The sequence below is a fragment of the Pan troglodytes genome, chromosome 4 (assembly GCF_028858775.2).
Source record: "Pan troglodytes isolate AG18354 chromosome 4, NHGRI_mPanTro3-v2.0_pri, whole genome shotgun sequence".
Lineage (NCBI taxonomy): Eukaryota > Metazoa > Chordata > Mammalia > Primates > Hominidae > Pan > Pan troglodytes.
Window position 1 is genome coordinate 100,340,783 of NC_072402.2, and position 22,134 is coordinate 100,362,916.

The following is a 22,134-nucleotide window of genomic DNA, read 5'->3' on the forward strand; positions in this document are numbered from 1 at the left end:
CAAAGTTATTGCTAGTCATTTTCTAACAGTTAATCTCCATTATAATAACCTCATAATCAGCTTCATAGATGGCTAATAGACACATCCTATTATTTTGTCTCTATAAAGTTTTTAAAAGAATATGGAGGGAATCTGCCAAATCAAACAATATTTTGCACAACCAGTCACTTGGAGAATATGTAAATTTGGGTATTGGCTTAAAAGTTAAAACATCAAGGATATGAGCTTTAACTATGTGTTCCTCCAGCAGAGTTCTGGGTACGCATTTGGGGTATAGTAAGTAACAAAATGTAAATTAATATTATTCAATGTTTATTGAAATATTGATATGTATATATATAAATTTAACTCTTTCAGAGGTAAAATTTTCCAAATTTACCCCACTCAGTCTTTCATCAAATCTCTTTTCTTGAGTGTTTTCTCCATTCTTTTCTACATTGCATAATGCTTCTCTAAAATCTTTCAGGGTTTATTTCCTTTTCCACGAAAAAAACTTTTTGTTACATTCAATCTGATTGAGAAAAGCAACAATGTTTCTTGTAGCACATGAAGGTAGAGTCTATGGCCTAAGCATATGCAGTCTGTTTTTATTAGCACAATAATTTGATTATATGGGGTATAGGAATGACTAAAAATTTGCATAATTCACACAAATAAGGCAAAGATAGCCAATTAGGATGCACAAATTATTTTCCTAGAGTTCAGTAGAGACAAAAATTATTTTAAAAAACAACCACAACAGCTAAATCAACAGCTAATGATCAGATGACAGGATGACAAACCATAAATATATACTGGATATCACTACAACCTTCAAGACATGTGGTCTTCCTCCTTTTATTTTTTTTCTATCTTTTTGATGATATGTGGAGGTAGACCTGCACAAACTTTCTTTCTAAAATATACATCACTTCCAGTATTTCAGTGTCCCCTGAATCTCAGACTCATTTTACAGGAGTAGCAATTTCATATGCTGTAGAAAATAAAGAATAAGAAAGGGGAACACAGGAAAAATATATAAGTTATAGAAATGTCTTACGATGTGTCAATAAATTAGTATGGAAACCCACTTGTTAATCCTATTCATCCCCCCAAAAGTATTGCATAGGACCTATGCTTAGTACCTATTATTATACACTGGTTTAATATTTATTAGGCTCCTACTTACCAGAGATGGTGGGACATTTATTATAAAATATCAAAGTTCAGAATTCTTCAGAAAGTACTTTCCATTTACAGATGCATTTGTCATTGAAGAAAAACATCTTACAAAGGAAGTTTAAAAGAGAACCCAGATGAATATTTTTTCAGATGAACCACAAATAAGTTCTGATTTCAACATGTTCTACAACTCCCCAGAGCTGAGAAGCTAAAGACGGTTCTACAATATCATATTCCAAAGGCATCACAGGGTTTAGCTGCTAATGCAATAAAGTGGTTTTTGTCTTGGAAGCATGCAACATCATGAATAACATTGTCATCTAGAAACAATGAGCCAATAGGCACCATTTTGTGTTGTAACCGAGCAGGCTTGCTTGATTGTGGATGCAGATATGCCCACCCTACTTAAGTTGACATTTTGTACAGACTAGAAGAAATGTGTGGTATGAGATCAATAAAGAAGTAACTAAAAGTAAAAGACTCTTAATGATTGTAAATGAAGCTGAGAATAAAAACTTAGATCTCAATAACCTAGAGTTATGACTCTAGGGCTATGGTCTGTTAACATCTGCTTCTTGGGTAGGAATGTTTTTCTTTCAAAATAACAGTGCTACATGAATCAACAGCTTCCAAAGGAACTATTTCATGCCATCCAACCTTAGGTCTCAGACCTGAAAAAGCTCATTGATCTTTGGTAAAATCTCAGTTACATAAGTAGGAAGTTATTTTTAAAGCCATACCAGATGCTACAGTTCCTCCTCATTGCTCCCACATGGATGTTCACTGTTTATTCAGAATTGAGCCAAAAGCCCTGAAATAAGAAAGTTAAGTATGATTCCCTGACAAACCAAGAGAACAGAGTTGCATGCAATGGATCTGTAAATATTTATTTTAGTTTTATTATTTGGCTGATGGCTTTTGAGCTGGCCACACTTGCACAAACACACACACACACATGCACACACACACACAAACTCAGAGATTTTCCTTAGGAGGCTCATGGTTTTCCTTCTGCAACTGACAGAAGAATTTCTTCCTAATTTAAATCATTTTTATACCCTCCTAAGTGAGACTAAAACATTTACAGATAAACTACAACCCTAGCTCATCATTTTGCCAAGAGAGGTATAAAGTAGTCCATGTTCTTCTGTCAGAAATAATCTTTGGTAATATAAAAATGATAATTTATTTCATCAAATTGGAACTCATGTTAAAAGGAATTGTTATTGTCATGCCTTATCCATGATTTGAAGAGTTTTTTTATCATGTATTTTTTTTTTTCTGTAACTCGGGATTCACATTTGATCTCTAGTAAAAGAAGTTAAAGAAATGTTCAATTACCAGATCTCATTGAGAAGGTAAGTTTCTGACTGTATTTGGGGTTGTCAAAGATAAAATGTCAAAACTACATAGACTTGTCTTACATTTCTCCAGAGAATGTATTTATTTCCTATTGTATCCTTAGTATCTAGAACAGTAGCTGGACAGTATTAAATAAATGAGTGAATAAAGGACTCATCCTCAGTTATCAAAACAATCCCAATTTTTAAAGCCATAATTATTTCTCTTTTATTTCCTAATAAGTCAGGTGGTGAGTATCATTGCCTGTGTAAATCATCAGTATCATCTCCCACTATAAAGTTTTATGTTATGTTACTTCTTACTGCCTGACATGCACTTTATTATTAATAAACACTATCCAGTACTATTATTTACCATTTCCATGTAGAACTACCAATATTATCATTTAGCATATTTTCATGTAGAATTACCACTGTATTCATAAATAAGATTGAAGCACTCATTTGCTTAAAATTTCCTGGTAATGCCGGTATAATGCTGAGAATAAACATCAACCTCTTGCCAAGGATTAAGAAGTCATACATGATTAAGCATTTTTTTTTTTTTTTTTTTTTTTTTGTATTTTGAACCTTATCACCTACCATTCTTGGTCTATACACTGAAGGACATTTCCACTTTAGGAATTCTGGCTTTCAGTAAAGACAAAGTAGCCTATATTAGACTAGCCCTCCTGCTGTTAACAATTAGAAAGTTAAGTGGGAAAAAACTACTATTCGAAGCCACTAAACAGTGACAAAATTGTTATATTTGAAAATTGTCAGGATTTGAAAACAGCTCTGGATAGATAGAGCTCAAACAAAACATTATTACTGGAAAAATCAGATGAGAGATCTGGGGGCTGCCCGAGTGGCTGGATATTGAGAGGGAGAAATTCTGGAAGGGAGGGTGTTACAGAAAGGAAAACCCCAAAATCTATGTATAACCCCCATTCAAACTAAACTGCTGACAGTTAGGGTGAGACTCCAAGGAGCTTGCAGGAAGGCAGCAGTTAACAATGACTTTAGTGGATGCACACTACAGGAGAGTCAAGATTGGGAATTAGAGTTATATCAAGTTTGACTGGCTTATGAAGTACCTCAGGATTTCTATTAAAATCCCAGAAGAGGCTGGGTGTGGTGGCTCACGCCTGTAGTCCCAGTACTTTGGGAGGCCAAGGCAGGCAGATCACGAGGTCAGGAGATTGAGACCATCCTGGCTAACACATGGTGAAACCCCATCTCTACTAAAAATACAAAAAATTAGCCAGGCATAGTGGCACATGGCTGTAGTCCCGGCTACTAGGGAGGCTTAGGCATGAGAATTGCTTGAACTCGGGAGGTGGAGGTTGCAGTGAGCCAAGATCACGCCACTGCACACTCCAGCCTGGGTGACAGGGTGAGACTCTGTCTCAAAAAAAAAAAAAAAATTGCAGAAGAACCACACTTTAGGATTAAAGACTACAATCCAAGACTAAGTGATTTAACAATTTAACTGCCTGATAGAAAAAACAATTGGATCCAGAGTCTCTATCGTATCCATACAATATCCAGTATGTAATAAAAAATGACTAGACATATGAACAATTAGAGAAATAGATGACCCATAGTCAAGAGAGGAAGAATAGTTAATATACTAAAACAAACCAGATCTTAGTATTAATAGACAACTTTAAGGTAACCCTAACAAATATGCAAGAGAATCTGAAGGAAAAGTTGAATATAATGAGATTAGGAAATTTCAGGACATATGTGAATACTGTTCAAAAATGAACAGATAAGAAGTTTAAAACTGAAAAAATATATATTCAAAGTAAAAAAAAATTGAATAAGATTCATACTGGATTGAATACAATACAAGAAAACATTAGTAAACTTGAAGATAGTCAAAATAAATTATATACACTGAAGCACAAAGAGAGGCATGACTGAAAAAAATAATGAGCAGAGCCTCTCATGAACTTGGGACAGCAGTATGCCAAGATGTATGCTGAGAGCAGTTGGTTAACCTCATGGCAGAAGGAAAGGATCAGGGTCCTCTGATTTTTAGGATGACAGCCCTAGTCTTCCTGAAAGCAGCTGACTCTTCTGGCATTCACAACTAAAGCTTGTGTGTACTGGAACTCAGGTCTGTCATGGGCAGAACAGAGGCTGGCTAGACTTCACCTCAATTCCCATTCCTACTGACCCTTCTTTCAGTCCATTGGTTTGACTTTTGCTTCTGCTGCTATGACAGATACCTGGCTCAACTTGTTTTCATGCCATACTGAAATCCTAAACTTTACAGTCTCTTTCCTGAGCACTGAGAAGTCTCATTGGTGTGGTCTGGCCTAGAAAATGATACAGTTGCAATCAGAGAGGTGACCACTTTTCAGAATCACAAATGGGGAGCAAGACAATACCTTCTCCTTGCCCTCCATCCTTTCCTACCACTTTCACTCTTAATACCACAGGTACTCTATAACTAGCATGGAGAAAGGAAATCTTTCTTGCTTTCTCTGTGATCTCTAACAAATTACCAGGCCAGGAAATAATATGTTTATGTCCTGTACCTCTTCTCCTCTCCTTTCTGTCCTTAAGATGTATTCTGTGGCTTCATTGTCAAAGGCAGAAGGGGAAACTCCTCTATTCTACAAAAGAATGCTGCAAGTTTAACACCTGAGCTACTAAAAGCAAAAGGAGGATAGAGGACATTGGGAAATCCTATCTTAAGACAGTTGACTGACTATTATGTTACATTATAATCTTATTTAGCAAGGCAGAATCTGACTGTATTAGTTCATTCTCATGCTGCTATTAATAATAAAGACATACCCAAGACTGGGTAATTTCTAAAGGAAAGAGATTTAATTGACATGCACTTCTGCATGGCTGAGGAGGCCTCAGGAAACTTACAATCATGGTGGAAGAAGAAGCAAACATGTCTTTCTTCACATAGTGGCAGGAAGGAGAAGTGCAGAGGGAAAGGGGGAAAAGCCCCTGACAAAACCATCAGATCTCATGAGAACTCACTCACTGTCATGAGAACAGCATGGTGGGACTGCCTCCATGATCTAATCACCTCCCATGAGGTCCCTCCCCCAACACATGGGAATTACAATTCACATTACAATTCAAGATGAGATTTGGGTGGGGACACAGAGCCAGACCATATCACTATTATCTGCCTTTGTATTCCTTTTTCAGCAAATTCTGCTGTCTCTCTAGATTGCCAAAGATTACTAGCACAAAGGTGGAGGGGGGTGGTAAGAAAGAGGGGGAGTAAAATAATTTTTTTGAAATATTATTATTCTCAATTTTTTTTATTTATGACTATGCAATATGGACAGAGCTGGAATTTATAAATCCATTTCAGGATAACTTTAATAGTCATATGAGTCCTGAAGCCCCTTGCATTTTAGACAAAGCTAATTATCACAGGATGCTGTTACTGGGGAAGGGGAGAGCTGTGGTCATGAGCCTTATGATATTGCTTTATAAAAGTGACTCCTCTTTTTCCCCAACTCTGAATCTCTGTCACCATATCAAATGTAAGTTTCTCAGGATGAAATTGAGAGTAATTTTCATCCCTGAAATTTCCTAGTAGATTCTTTTCTCCAACTTTAATTATCACCTCCTGCGGACCATTATAAACTGTATCAGATTTCATTCATATCAAGCATTGAATTATGGATCAAATGATCACATTAAATTATGATTATTTTTAATTCCCAGGCATGTGTTTATTATTGAAGGAATTCTCACACTTCTTTTCAAAACATGTTCTCAAGTGAATCTAGTGATAAATATACAAATTTATTTATGGTAATCAAAAAAAGAAGATTTAGCATAATGACTGATGGCATACTCATTTAGAGACAGATGTTCGGGGGATTTAATTCAAAAAAAGGAAGTTTTTAAACTTCTTCATTTTGATACACTCTCTCTCTCTCTGTCTACATATATATGTGTGTGTGGGTGACATACATATATTGCAGAACAATCCCCTCAGGAGCAATGAATTTCAGATGTGTTGTCTCTGCTGTTTTATTAATGACACTATCTGGTGGGCATCAATGAGTCACACAAGGGCTGCAACAGATTTCTGTCTTTTCTTAAATGTCTTGTTCTGGTTTCTATCAATACAGCAAGATAAAAAAACAACTCATGCGCATAAACCTTAGGCTGATGTAGCAGCTGAGTTTTATGTGTATAACTAGAATTCTAAATATTTAATGTATAGAGTTCTTTCTAATTTCAGAAGAAATATGAAGGCAGTGCTCCTGAAATCCTACACGCTAGTCTATCATTTAAATCCAAAAGTGAAGGATTATGGTTCAGAAGACTTCAAGTTGGCATTTGATGGTTCAGAGGAAATGAAGCCATTTCAGAGTAAACTGCATATTTTCTAAGAAGAGAAGAAATTTTTGGATGTGTATTTTATTTTCTGCATAGTAGCCATGATATTTCCCATGATCAGAAAAGCATAACATAAAGCCTAACAGCGCTGTGAAAAACAAAGTTATTCCTCAGAAACAAGGTACAGTATCTATAATTGGAAAAAATAGAACTACTAAAAATATGGAAAATATGTTTCTATAATAAAAATATTAATCTCATGATATTGTGAAAGCATCACTACCCTCTTAAGCTTTGTCTATCATAATGTATAGTCTATATATTTGCTTTAATAGTAATAGAGTGTGAAAAATAAAATATTCACTGATCAAATACAGTAGGAATAGCTGTAAAAATTGTCTAGGTCAAAAAAGAAAAGCAGGATGGGTTTGAACCTCACCAAAATAACTCTCTCTAGATCTCTCTCTCTCTTCCTCTTTGGTTTTTTTCACTGTATCTACCTAGAAAACCAAAAGCCCCAGAGGTTACATGAAAAAATATTTTAAACCTCATTCAAATTATTTAATAAGAAAATCCATGCCTCATCAAGGTAATAGAGATGGGTCTATCTGGCATAAAAAGTGCCAGAAGATAGCCAGCTTCCTCCTCCTAGAAAGATTATCACAGTACTGGGCTGAGGGATCTTTGATAAATACATGCAAAATGAAGATTTATTTAGGTGACGTCAAGACTATATATTCAGATAATACCAGGGTATTTGGGCAGGACAAGCAGGAACATTCCTCTGTTTTTAAAAAGGAAACACCTTTTACATCATTAGAAGTGTACATCTCACAGGCAGTTCAGGAACCAGTTTTTCCACATTTATCTTAAATCACATTTGAGGTACTGAATCCTACAAATAAGTATAATTAACATAAAAAGAACACATTTAATGACATTTTAAATAAAAAACAGCATTGAAATCTGAGGCTTAGCCAGATGCCTACTTAAAATTGACTAAACTGTTTCAAATGCTGTGTCTTTAAATTAATTTATGTTGAACACAGTGGGTACCAGAGTCAATTCTGGTTACTATGACAACAAACACTGAAAATTTAAAAATCCAGCAGCAGGCTCAATTCCCTGCAAAGAGGGTTATTTTACATTAAAATTACATACCACTGTAACAGTTTCAATGAAACATGTTAAACAGATATACATGCAAGTCATCTTTTTAAAAGACAATTTAATTAGTGTATATGAGATACAATGCTTATCATTTTAACTTAAATTTCCTCCTAGCTAGATTTAAAGAGTGAATTAGAAACTAAATATCAGAAAGCAAGCAACTAATTATCAAAATGCTACACTAGGGAAGAAGAAAAGATATCTAAACTAATCATGTAATAAATACACCACAGACTATCAGTCTATACTATTTGCTTTGCAAATCTATCCTTGGCTAGTGGGCTAGTTTCATAAGATGGAAACTTAACAGAACAACCACAACAATACAAGAGGGAACATGCATTCATATGAACACACTGAATTTTTTAGATTAATAAAATGCATAATGATTTCTCTAAAGAGTCCTTTAATAGGCTGTAAAATTACTGGATTTGAAAATGATTGTGTTTTGTTTTATTCCAATACAGTTTTTATGGGGTCAAGGCTCATCAATTCTACCAAATAAATATACTGACTCATGTAGACCAAAAAGCAGTCACCCTGTGTATATAAACCGAGTGAAGGGAAACGAGGTGTGAGGGGCTGTCAATTAGTGCATGCCAAAGAGGAGAGGAAGGTAGAGGCCTCCCGAAGTGGCACTCCTCCCTGTCTCTCCTTGCATTCAAGCACGAAGGGCAAGGGAAATGCCTGCTTGGTTCTGACTGAATGCACATCATGATAGCAGTTTCCCAATCGGTCTTTAAAAACACTCACATGCACACACTTTTCAGGACAGGCCATTTTCCTGTTGTTTAGTCTGCTAAAGTGTAACATCAGTCTTGATCTGGTTCATCTTGAGATATTGATTAAAATTGGTACCGTCCATTATGTCTCTGATATATGTCTCTGAATAAGGTTAACTTCATTCAAAATAGAGAGATTTCCTTTTTGTATTCATCTTATAACTCTCAAATTAGATTCTTGAATCAAATTTCATTTTTACAAACCCTTGTTTGAAAGAAAAACGGGAGGTAGGGAAGACTAGAAAGAATTATTTTCCTCTCCATAAGTGGGTCCCCTATACTAAAGATTTTCCTAACACACAAGAATTGAGTCTATGAAATATCTCAAGCATCTAAGGGATATTTATTCAGTTTGTTGACTATTTTTAACAGTTTATAAGGATGCTTGAATATTCCACTTTCTTATCTCAATTTTGCTACTTCACAAAGACAAGAATCAAAAAGAAAGAAAACACTACTGGTCTCCAAACTATACAGTGTCCTTGGCATATAGACTATGAAGACAAAAATCAATGAGAATGTCCACATTTCAAATATATTTTAGAGTTGGAAAATCAAACTGTTTTAATATATGAAATCCAATATTGCTTCTCCACTATGAAATTATAGGACATCAATTATGTTGAAAACATGTTCATCATCAGAATAAATTACTCATGATGTTTCAGAAGAAGAAAAATTTTCTATTAGGAAAAAAAAACATGGCTCAAAAATCTTTGTTCATGTTATGTAAGTTTTCATTTGTTTCTTTTCAAGTGGTTTGAAAATAAAGAAGCTGCTAAAATCCAGTGGGTAGAGAACTATAAACAAGACACTAATTTTGTATTTTTAAAACTGTGTGTTCATGTAATCTAAATGGAACAGTTTGTTCTATTAAAACCATCCTTCAGTTTGCAAGAGCCCTCTTTAGGTATTTATAGGCCTTCAGATAGGCTCCAACTGTTATAGTTTACAATGACTTTTCACACATTCCTGCTTAACTTATCAGCAACAACATTTATGGATGTGTTAAATGGCATAAGAAATTATTTTTATTTAATTTGTATCTCTTAAAAATCATTCAGTGTCCATGTAGAGTAAATAATACACATCTGTTTAACATTACTAATTAAGCATTACAGTCTAACATATATATAGCCTCCCTTTACCCAGTCAAATTTTAAAAAATATATTCAACAACCATCATGAGCAAGGCACTGTAAAAAAAATATAGTCTCATAGAACAGATAAGACTCTCCCAATATGGACCATGCAAATGATGCTGAGAGGAGATAGTAAAAATGCTTTTTACCTGAGTGGGTTAGGAAAAACTTTTTGGAAGAGGTACATTTGTTCTAAAGCTTGAATTTGCAGAGTTTACGAGCTTATACAGATGGGAAAGGAAGGACTTTCCAAGAAGTAGGGCCAATATAAACACAGACACAAAGAGAGGATGTGTATGCTCTTCCAAAGATCCTAAAAAGACCTGTTGGTGGATTGAAGCTCTATCCAAGAAAATTTCAAATCCCAGTCTAAAGAATGTGGAATTTGTTATTTAGGCAAGATGATTTTGGAGCAATGAAATGGCAAGGGGTGAGGTGTTCAGTAAAATCCACATGGCAAAAAAAAAACTGTAGATGGACTGGAGTGGCAAGCCATGAATTGAAGACACAGTGTAAAAGGTTTAGTCCAAGTGAGGCTGAAAGGTCTGGACTAGGGCAATAGCAGGATAGCTATGACAAAGAGAGTTTAGAAATATTGCAGAGGGCTGTGCACAGTGGCTCATGCCTATAATCCCAGGACTTCGGGAGGCTGAGGTGGGAGGATCACTTGAGCCCAAGTGGTTGAGGCTGTGGTGAGCTATGATTGCATGCCACGTTATTGCCCTCCAGCCTGGGGAAGAGAGCGAGACCTGGTTGGAAGGAAGGAAGGAAAAGAAATATTGCAGAGGTAGAATGAAGATAATTTGGTAAAGGCCAGTTTGAGGTCTCCATATTTAATGGTTAGGAGACTTGATATGTTAAAGAATATGACTATATCAGAGTAGATACTACTAAATCATACTGCATTTTGGAATTGCAGAGCAAATAGTAATGTCTTCGTTTTGTGCTAGCTACCGTGATCTTCCTTTTGATTCTTCATGCCCACTCCTCTGCTAACTAAATGGGCAAAAAATGAACTAAGTAGGCAATTGTTAAAGCTTAATAAAATGCAATAAGTAAAATAATCCCTTTAGGTGGTGCTTAGTCTCTATAAGATAAAAATGTTATTTTTCTTAGATAATCTCACCTTCCCCCTTCTTTGCTCTGCAAGTGGTGAATGGGTATATGAGCGAAGAGGTATGGGGACCTTCTTATATGACCTTGTGGTGCTGAGGAACTATAAGGTCCTTATGCTATCTTTTCATCCTCTGGCCTTTGGGCGATGCCCTTGGCTATCTCATTCCTTGGGGTCCTATGGACCTCCAGGACAGAAGCACAGGAACTTTGAAGTTTTTTTTAACTTTTTGATATTCTTGGTTCAAGTAATGCTCCTAGTGATGGCTCCTGGCTATTCTGAGTGCACCTAAACTTCTCCCATAGGTCTATAGGAGGTCTGCCTTTAACACCACTCAGCCCCAGCTCAGGCTGTCCACTCAGCAGCCCTTGCTGAGAAGCCACCTTTCCCCACTGCACAAAACCCCTCTGGAAAGCTTTCAAATTAGACTCTTTTCTACACCACAAGGAAAGCAAGAATAGGCTGGAAAAACTAACCAACAGGATCTGAGTGATGAATCATGCTGGAGACAATCAAATTTATTTGACTGTTAATGTAATCTAGATCAGTATAGGGCAGTTTGTTAGATGATGTAGGAAACATGAGTCATCTGCTATCACTGTAGTATCCTCACTAATATACCTGTCCCTCTCTAGACCAATTCCAAATAAGTGAAAATCTGAGCAGACATCTAAATGTCTCTGCTCCTAGACCTTTTCTCTCTTACTCTTCTCATAGCATTTCAAGGTCAGGAAGAGGCAGCTTTTCATTTATATCTTTTTAATCATAGTCTCCTTCCAGGTTCCATCTGAGCCCCATGATAGGCAAAGGCTGAGACCTCCAGTTTGATTGTTAATATAGCTTATTGACAACATGGTACAAGAAATTCTGTTGTTAATATGGCAACTGAGGGAACCAAAAAAATTTAGAAAATCCTTCCTTAAGACAATAGCCTGGCTTGTAAGAATACTAACTTGCTGTACAATCCTATGTTGCATACCAAAAGTTTAATATTGGTATTAAGAGGCAGGGATGCCTCAGGTAAACTAGTTGAAAGACCCCCATGAGGAAAAATACTGGAAAAGCACATTAATATCTTTCAAAATATTATCCATTTTACAAATGGATCTATGCAATTAGCATTACATAGTATTTCCAAAATGAATAATTATGGAGACTTCAAAAATGTTCACAATGAATACAATATATGCTACATGAAAGTGGATGCTCCTTTAAGACTAATCAACATTTATGTCTATTCAATACAAAAATTGAATAAGCACAGTGATGCTGTATCTAAGACTAGGTGTGAGAGCGGGAATACAGGGCTTGGTATTTCAGTCAACAGGTTAATGAATTTAGTAAATTTCAATAGTCAATGAATTGGTTGACTCTCTGATATACAAACTGAAGTTACTAAAGCACAAGAAAAAGGTTAGAAAAAGAAACATATAACTTATGTTGATAACACTTGTCTCTGTACCAGTTACTGGTCTTAGATGTAGCCATCAACCAATGACAAATGAGAAACTTGTGGACAACACACCTCAGCTTCCCTAACTCTGAGGTGCACCATCTACACGGCTGCTCAGTTTTCATGAAAATGACTGCCAATTTAGCCACAGTGGTGACTTGCTTGATCACAAACTCTTTTCTGACTTCCTCTTCTTCACTGTCTAACTCGCCCACACCCTTGCTGCTGTTTCCTGGGATGACCTGGAATAAGCCACTTACTCTTGCATCTGTGTCTCACAAAATGCTTCACAGGGAAACAAAATAAAGGCCAGAGCTCTTGACCATGGCTTGCCTTCTTTGTCTGCCTGAGAGGAATCTCTGAAGCCTGGGAGCCCAAATCATACAGAAATTCATGTCTGAAGTATTCTCATGTCTCCTTTTTAATCCTTCAGTTAAAACCAGAATGACAAATTTTCCGTTAATAAAACAGAGTGGGTGTTTTTCCCCTGAGGACTCCCTCTTCCAGTAGTGCAGCTGGCACAAAGATGTCTCAAGCCTCTTTGAGAAGGTCAGTGAGCTCTGACTCAGCCCTGTCCTCCCAGATTTATACTTGGAGCTAGCAGGTTTTTCAGCCCAAACCTGTTTTTATATAGAATAAAAAATTCAACTAAGTAACTAAAAATTTTCACTGTCTATGAATCAAAGGATTTAAAAAGTACCAAGTTCCCAGGAGTCATTAATCCAAACTTCATATTGTCTTCATATTTCTACAAAAAGTAGTATTATCCAGTCTCTTCTTAATCAATAAAACACAAACACTCTCTCAAAATGTTTGTTTGAGTGTTCATCTAAACTGGAAGTCACAGCTCAAACTATGGAACTATGAAGACCTGGTTTCAAATCCTAGCTACAATTCTTGCTGGCAATGACACCAAGCATATTACTTAACCCCTTAGGCCTTCATTTCTTCTTCCCCAAGTTAGAAATAATAAAATACTTAAATTTTACAGTGGCCATTAAGAACAAATGAAATGATTTGTAAAGTCTAATACATAGTAAATGTTTGTGTTAATTTCTTTTTAAAACATCTGGTAATCTTCCTTCTTTCAATGAACATTTATTGAGCATCTGTTTGTTGCTAGACCCTATGATAAATAAAATACAATCTTTCTCCTACCTCCAAGAGCTTATGATCTATTGGGGAGACAAATATGTGTTTTAAATTTAATAATTAAAATGTATATAATATATTATCTTATGCTCAATATATAATTGCACAAATATGTATTAAAGTGAATAATTATAATAAAAAAATTTTAATACAACAACAGTAAAAGTGCTATCTAAAATTTCTAGGCCACAGTAGTATTCAGATACTTGTGTCTACTTATCCTATATATAGCGGATTACATTTTATAACTTTGTAAATCTTAAGAACCATTCTCTTGCCATTACCAGAGTGTTAATGTTTGGATGGTTGATACTGAAGAAAATAAGAATGAAAGTGCTGTTCAAGCCCTGGGTCATGGTAAATGTGAGGAGAAAATCATGTCCATGTAAGGCTTTGTAGTGGTCTAAGACATATGAATTGCTGTTTACTTTATCATGTCACTTCACTAAAATTACCATCAGTGTCATAAACTGATATCAATTAGCTAAGTGCTTAGGGGTCTGGGAAGTTTAAGATTCTCCTGACAAAAATACCTAGTAACATGTTTTGTTGATCACTGTAGCAAAAAGCTCACCCTGCTTCCTGTCCTACACATTTCTAGCATGTTTTATTCTTGTCTAACAGAGCATTTTGTGTATGTCTGTCATGTCCTTGACCCAGCTTACCCCAAACCTGTTAATTTCCATAGCTGATGTTCACATACCATTCCTTACATGGGGAGCACACAGCACACACACACACCCTCCCAGACCTTCTCTCACACCCACAGGGACGAGCAGGGTGCCATTGGCCCGTATCATTCACAAGAGGATGAGTCTGTTGATAAAGTGACGCAAGCTCCACCCGCAGATTTGGTGAGGTGTCTAATTAAGGCAAGCAGAGACATAGCTGACACTCATAACTCAACCATAAAGCATTTATCACCTTAATACCTAGGTCTCAGACCTGATTTTTAAACTATTTGTTCCTGATACATCACCAACTTTCTTACAGGAATGATAAAAAGGTGTCTCTCCACACGTGGAAGGCCAATCAAGCCTTTATCCAAACCTTGTCCTCTCATCCGTGTAAAAGCAAGCTCTTAACTTTATAAGAACCATTTGCCTATAAGACATGCATTTCTTGTAATTATTCTTACTTCTGGAACATTTTCAACCTCCTTAATCTTAACTCTTCAGATACCAGATATATCTTTTGTAAGGTCAAACATAACTTTATTTCTGCTATTTAATAAGCATTATATTTTCTTTTATAAAAAAAGATCGATTCTGCAATTAAACATCAAGCTGACCACTTTTTTTTTAATTCTAGAAAAAGCTTTTTTTTTCCATAGGTTATTGGGGTACAGGTGGTGTTTGGTTACATGAGTAAGTTCTTTAGTGGTGATTTGTGAGATTTTGGTGCACCCATCACCTGAGCAGTATACACTGCACCCTATTTTATCCCTTGTTTCCCTTCCACCCTTCCCAGAAGTCCCCAAAGTCCATTGTATCTTTCGCAAGCCTTTGAGTGTCTTCATAACTTAGCTCCCACATATCAGTGAGAACATATGATGTTTGATTTTCCATTCCTGAGTTACTTCATTTAGAATAATAGTCTGCAGTCTTATCCAGGTCACTGTAAATGCCACTAATTCATTCCTTTTTATGGCTGAGTAGTATTCCATCATATCTATAACTATATCTATATAGATATAGATATCACAGTTTCTTTATCCACTCATTGATTAATGGGCATTTGGGTTGGCTCCACAATTTTTCCATTGCGAATTGTGCTGCTATAAACATGCATGTGCAAGTATCTTTTGTGTACAATGACTTCTTTTCCTCTGGGTAGATACCCAGTAGTGGGATTGCTGGATCAAATGGTAGATCTACTTTTAGTTATTTAAGGAATCTCCACACTGTTTTCCACAGTGGTTGTACTAGTTTACATTCCAACCAGCAGTGTAGAAGTGTTCCCTGATCACTACATTCATGCCAACATCTACTATTTTTTGATTTTTTTGATCATGGTCATTCTTGCAGGTATAAAGTGGTATTGTATTGCAGTTTTGATTTGCATTTCCCTGATCATTAGAGATGTTGAGCATTTTTTCATGTTTATTGGCCTATTGGTCATTTGTATATCTTCTTTTGAGAAATGTCTATTCATGTCCTTAGCCCACTTTTTGATAGGATTGTTTGTTTTTTTTTCTTGCTCATTAAATAACCTTCTCCTGAATGATCACTGGGTCAAAAATGAAATCAAGATGGAAATTAAAAAATTATTTGAACTGAATGACAATAGTGACACAACCTATCAAAACCTCTGGGATACATCAAAAGGCGGTGCTAAGAGGAAAGTTCATAGCCCTAAATGCCTACATCAAAAAGACTGAAAGGGCACAAACTGACAATCTAAGATCACACCTCCAGGAACTAGAACAAACCAAACTCAAACCCAGCAGAAGAAAGGAAATAACCAAGATCAGAGCAGAACTAAATGAAATTGAAACAAAAAAATACAAAAGATAAATGAAACAAAAAGCTGGCTCTTTCAAAAGATAAATAAAATTGATAGTCCATTAGCAAGATTAACCAAGAAAAGAAGAGAGAAAATGCAAATAAGAAACGAAATGAGAGATATTACAACTGACACCACAGAAATACCAACGATCATTCAAGGCTACTATGAACACCTTTATGTGCATAAACTAGAAAACCTAGAAGAGATGGATAAATTCCTGGAAAGATACAATTCTTCTAGCTTAAATCAGGAAAAATTAGACATCCTGAACAGACTGATAACAAGCAGCGAGATTGAAATGGTAATTTAAAAATTACCAACAAAAACTTCACCCACTTTTTGATGAGGTTGTTTGATTTTTTCTTGTAAATTTGTTTAAGTTCGTTGTAGATTCTGGATATTAGCCCTTTGTCAGATAGGTAGATTGTGAAAATTTTCTCCCATTTTGTAGGTTGCCTGTTCACTCTGATGGTAGTTTTTTTTTTGCTGTGCAGAGGCTCTTTAGTTTAATTAGATCCCATTTGTCTATTTTGGCTTTTGTTGCCATTGCTTTTGGTGTTTTAGTCATGAAGTCCTTGCCCATGTCTATGTCCTGAATGGTATATGAATAGACACTTCTCAAAAGAAGACATTTATGCAGCCAAAAGACACATGAAGAAATGCTCATCATCACTGGCCATCAGATAAATGCAAATCAAAACCACAATGAGATACCATCTCACACCAGTCAGAATGGTGATCATTAAAAAGTCAGGAAACAACAGGTGCTGGAGAGGATGTGGAGAAATAGGAACACTTTTACACTGTTGGTGGGACTGTAAACTAGTTCAACCATTGTGGAAGTCGGTGTGGCGATTCCTCAAGGATCTAGAACTAGAAATACCATTTGACCCAGCCATCCCATTACTGGGTATATATCCAAAGGATTATAAATCATGCTGCTATAAAGACACATGCACATGTATGTTTATTGCGGCACTATTCACAATAGCAAAGACTTGGAACCAATCCAAATATCCATCAATGATAGACTGGATTAAGAAAATGTGGCACATATACACCATGGAATACTATGCAGCCATAAAAAAGGATGAGTTCATGTCCTTTGCAGGGACATGGATGAAGCTGGAAACCATCATTCTAAGCAAACTATCACAAGGACAGAAAACCAAATACTGCATGTTCTCACTCATAGGTGGGAATTGAACAATGAGAACACTTGGACACAGGATGGGGAACATCACACACTGGGCCCTGTGGTGGGGTTGGGGGAGTGGGGAGGGATAGCACTAGGAGATATACCTAATGTAAATGACGAGTTAATGGATGCAGCACACCAACATGGCACATGTATACATATGTAACAAACCTGCACGTTGTGCACATGTACCCTAGAACTTAAAGTATATATATATATATATATATATATATATATATGAAATAAAACAGTGTTCAGAGCTCCCTCCCCACAAAAAAAGCTCCTAAGTTTACTTTCAATTTCTCTCTCAGCTCAGTGGGAAATGTTGTAGCAAGGGCTACAGTCAAAGGATTTTTTGTTAGTTTGTTTGTTTAGATAAAGAAAACCTCTAATCCATGATAAAAAAATTACCAACAAAAAAAGTCCAGGACCAGATGGATTCACAGCAGAATTCTACCAGACATTCAAAGAAGAATTGGTATCAATCCTATTGACATTATTCCACAAAATAGAAGGAGGGAACCCTCCCTAATTCATTGTATGAAGCCAGCATCATCCTAATACCAAAACCGGGGAAGGACATACCCAAAAAAGAAAACTACAGACCGATATCCCTGATATCCTGTTGTTAAGGATGCTAAAATCCTTAACAAAATACTAGCTAACTGAATCCAATAACATATCAAAAGGATAATTCACCATGATCAAGTGGGTTTCATACCAGGAATGCAGGGTTGGTTTAACGTATGCAAGTCAATATATGTAATACACCACATAAACAGAATTAAAAACAAAAATCACATGATCATCTCAACAGATGCAGAGAAAGCATTTGACAAAATCCAGCATCCCTTTATGATTAAAACTTAGCAAACTCAGCATACAAGGGACATATTCCAATCTAATAAAAGCCATCTATGACAAACATGCAGCCAACATAATACTGAATGGGGAAAAGTTGAAAGCATTCCCTCTGAAAACTGGAACAAGACAAAGATGCCCACTCCTCTTCAGTGTAGTACTGGAAGTCCTAGCCAGAGCAATCAGACAAGAGAAAGAAATAAAAGACATCCAAATCAGTAAAGAGGAAGTCATACTGTTACTGTTTGCTCATGACATGATTGTTTACTTCAAAAACCCTAAAGACTTCTCCAGAAAGCTCCTAGAACAGATGAAAGAATTCAGCAAAGTTTCTGCATACGAAATTAATGTACACAAATCAGTAGCTCTTCTATACATCAACAGTGACCAAGAAGAGAATCAAATCAAGTACTCAACCCCTTTTACATCTGCAAAATAAATAAATAAATAAATAAAGTACTTAGGAATATACCTAACCAAGGAGGTGAAAGACCTCTACAAGGAAAACTACAAAACGCTACTGAAAGAAATAGTAGATGACACAAACAAATGGAATTACATCCCATTCTCATGAATGGGTAGAATCAATATTGTGAAAATGACCATACTGCCAAAAGCAATCTACAAAGTCAATGCAACTCCCATCAAAGTACCACCATCATTCTTCACAGAATTAGAAAAAACAATTCTAAAATTCATATGGAACCAAAAAAGAGCCTGCATAGCCCAAGCAAGACTAAGCAAAAATAACAAATCTGGAGGCATCACATTATCTGATTTCAAACTATACTATAAGGCCATAGTCACCAAAACATCATGATATTGGTATAAAAATAGGCATGTAGACCGAAGGAACAGAATAGATAACCCAGAAATAAACCCAAACACTTACAGCCAACAGATCTTTGACAAAGCAAACAAAAACATAAAGTGGAAGGCTAGGTGCGGTGGCACACGCCTGTAATCCCAGCACTCTGGGAGGCCAGGGTGGGCAGATCACTTGAAGTCAGGAGTTCAAAACCAGCCTGGGCAGCATGGTGAAGGTCCATCTCCACCAAAAAAATACAAAAATTAGCTGAGGGTGGTAGCACGTGCCTTTAGTCCCAGCTACTAGGGAGGTTGAGGCAAGAGAACTGCTTGAACCTAGAATGCAGAGGCTGCAGTGAGCTGAGATCACCCCACTGCAATCCAGCCTGGGTGACAGGGTGGCAGAGGGATACTCTGTCTCAAAAAAAAAAAAAAAAAAAAACCGCAAAGTAGGGTAAGAACACCCTTTTCAACAAATAGTTCTGGGATTATTGGCTAGCCACATGTAGGAGAATGAAACTGGATCCTCATCTCTCACCTTATACAACTCAAGATGGATTAAGGACTTAAATCTAAGACCGGAAACTATAAAAATCCTAGAAGATAATGTTGGAAAAACCCTTCTAGACATTGGCTTAGGCAAGGATTTCCATGACCAAGAGCCCCAAAGCAAATGCAATAAAATAAAGATAACTAGATGGGACTTAATTAAACTAAAGAACTTTTGCACAGCAAAAGGAACAGTCAGCAGAGTAAACAGACAAACCACAGAGTGGGAGAAAATCTTTACAATCTATACATTTGATAAAGGAGTAATATCCAGAATCTACAATGAACTCAAACAAATCAGCTAGAGAAGCTTCTCTTTAATTATTTTGGGAGAAAGTCTTTATGCTTATTAAAAAAAAAACCTTAGGAATTACCTTTTCCAGTATAACTGACTCTTTTCTATCATAAATTCGACCAGTCATTTATTGGCATGAAGAAATGTCAAAAGATCAGAAAGAGGTAGCAAGAGCCAAGGAACCAACACCACTGTTTTGATTGTATGTTGTTGTTGTTGTCATTTGGTGTAATCCACAAGGGAGTTAAGAAAACAAAGAGAGCCCTGAGCAAATAAGAGCCAGGAGCTTACCATTTGGAGAACTTCCAGGATGTTCTCCATGGAATCATCTGTGATGCTTCTTCTCACGTGTGACTTTCACAGGGTAGTGAAGGAGGTTGAGATACACAATGGATTATCCTAGTTCACTAGTAGAGACAATGTGGAATACACCTGGAAAACTGAGTCACATACATAGAGGAAACGTGATTAACTGAATAATTGAAGGTTATTACTAGCAACTCAATTATAGATGGATAACCTGTGAGAGGCAGCACTGGAAAAAGAAGGCAGGTCATAGAGATTGAGGAAGAGGCTTTTTACTGGTTTCTTTGAAAAGTATATCCCCCCATCTAGACAGCTACTATGACCCAATAGTGGTACATGCATCGCTTCAACTTCAGAGCTACCTATGCAGTACAAGCCCTTCATTTTACAAATTAGAAAATGGAGGCTCTACTTTCCTAAGATCAAACCACTATTTAGTGGCAGACCTTGATTCAAATGTAAATTTTCTGCCTCTTGTCTCAGTTCTCTTTTTACTCTGCCTTGGCTAAAATACATCCAGAATCTTGATAGTTTTATCATAATCAAGAATAATTACCCTTTCTTATTTAAGTCCATGTTATGTTTCAGGCACTATAAAAGGAGCTTTATCTAGAATATCCCATTTAATTTTGCAATGGTTTAAATGAGATAGATACTGTTTTATCTATATTGCATGAATAAAACAAAGCTTGATGATATTGAATTATGAGCAGCATAAAATCATATGACTAGTAAATGGTAAAACCACCATTTGGATCTATGCCTGTCTAAATTCCACTAGAAGTAAGGGGCAAGTTGTGAAGATTAACTGTGGCCCAAGGATCTACACATGTACCATCTCTTCATCTCCATTACTGTGGCCTTAGTTAAGGGTTTTATCCTTGCTTAGACTATTGCAATAGTTTTCTAACCAATCTATTTTCATCTCTTCCTTGCCAGTCCATCTTCTACACTTAAAACAGAATTATATTTTTAAAATCCATAATTCGTTATCAAATTATCCTGTTATTTCTTAGTTCATACAGTTAATAAGCATCAGAGTAAGAATCAGAGACCCTGGACTTCCCTTTAGTTTACTTAGATCTGGGGTTCTTTTCTCTAATCCTCACTAATTAATAAAAATATAATAATTGTTAACAACATAATCATGAAATATAATCACCCTTTATAACACCTTAATCCTAAAGATAGTTCCTGAAATGTTATATAGTTATTAGAAGATGAAGTTATAAGTTTTTTTTGTTTGTTTCTTGTTGTTTTTTTTTTTTGAGACGGAGTCTTGCTCTGTCGCCCAGGCTGGAGTGCAGAGGCACGATCTCAGCCCACTGCAAGCTCCGCCTCCCAGGTTCACGCCATTCTCCTGCCTCAGCTTCCCGAGTAGCTGGGACTACAGGCGCCCACCACCACGCCCGGCTAATTTTTTGTATTTTTAGTAGAGATGGGGTTTCACCGTGTTAGCCAGGATGGTCTCGATCTCCTGGCCTCGTGATCCACCCGCCTCAGCATCCCAAAGTGCTGGGATTACAGGCGTGAGCCACCGGGCTGGGCCGAAGTTATAAATTTAATCTTACTACATATGACATTAATCCACTGCAAATACCTGGAGAAAAATCAGTGATTAATAGAAAATCCAAATAAGAACAGTACAATGAACAAAGGTTATGGTATAATCTCATTTATAAATATGGACATATAAATGTTAGTAACTTGAAATAAAAAAAATACTTGTGACTAAACTAGGCTTATTCTACAAATGCAAGGATGGTTTAAATTAGAAAACCTAGTATTGTAATTGAACAAATTAACAAATTAAAGAAGCAAAACCCTCTGGTCATCTGAATAGATGAAGAAAAAATGTTTTATGAAATTTAACACCAAATCATGATAAAAATTTTGAGCAAACTTGGACTGGAACAGGGGTAATGTCTTGGGTCTCAATCCTAGAAACCAGACTAGATAAA